Below are 1,236 nucleotides of genomic sequence, written 5' to 3' on the forward strand. Positions count from 1 at the left end.
TGCTATTGAATGTGGAATGTTGAAGCTTTAAAAAGAGAAAAGAGAAAAACAAGATGGAAAGGATTTTCAGAATAAATTTTCTAACTGCTGTCACTCCTGTTACTCCTAGATAGTTCGGAAAGAATCAGCTCTAGATTTTTTTTGATAATTTTGACTTAAGAGATTTCTAAATATAGACTTTAACTAATTTCAATCTACCTATGAGTTTAGACTGCTGGAACTAAATTGATCTATCTCAGTTTTAAAAATATGTTTTAATTGAAAATATATTTTGATATAACATATCCTTTAATTCTTGAGGTGTAATGTTTAATCTCGATAATCAAGTTTTTAATATGTTTTCATGTAAGAATATTTCAGATTAGAAATGATGAAAAGATATAGAATAATCCAGTTAGTTTGTTCTGAATTTCAATATTTTGGCTTCATTCTTCTAAAGAAAAAGTTATACAACAATTTCACAGTTTGTTCTTTTTGAAAATGTGTGAACAAACCCAACCCCCTTCCATCACTTTATTCACATTGAAATTTCCATAAACTGCGGAAAGTTCTTTTAAATAAAAAATTTAATATATTTCTAGATATAGTCCTCTATGATAAAGTGTGATATCCAGCAGATCTGCAGACTGCACCAGGCAGACTAGAAGGGAGTGCTTGCTCACCATGAGCCCGCCAAAATAACCTTTGAGCCGCAGAATTCCAAGAATTCCTAGAAGAAGTCTGAGAACCCCAAATTGCCCCGAGCCCCGCAAATTAAAATGCTCTGAATTGATGCAAAACTTTAATGGAAAAACTTTAACAATTAGCGATATAATCCTGGACCCGCGGCGCTTGAAGATAATTCTTGAAATACTGCGGTTCGGAAGTCAATTGCGTGGCTCCTATCGGCCGAGAACTCCCACCAACCTCACCTTGGTTGGGAAAATTTTAACTTTCTATAAATCCGAGTAGTACAGCCTAGTAGGCTAGTAGGTCATAAATCCTGGAAAAATTAATATAGGATACCAGGGCACTTGGACAACACACCAGGGAGCCAGGGGGAGGGGGTTGTGGGAGAAAGGGATTGAGTGGGTGGTGGAAGTAAAGGAGATACATGAGAATGGTGTGCATTGGGAGATTTTGCAGGATCATCATAAATTTAACTCCTACAGTTTTATTGACTTATACTGCACCAAGACACAAATATGATCTTTTTGTATCCAGTATCCTGTATCCAGTATCCAGTATCCAGTATCC

The sequence above is a fragment of the Eurytemora carolleeae genome, unplaced genomic scaffold (genome assembly GCF_000591075.1).
Source record: "Eurytemora carolleeae unplaced genomic scaffold, Eaff_2.0 scaffold1000, whole genome shotgun sequence".
Classification (NCBI taxonomy): Eukaryota; Metazoa; Arthropoda; class Copepoda; order Calanoida; family Temoridae; genus Eurytemora; species Eurytemora carolleeae.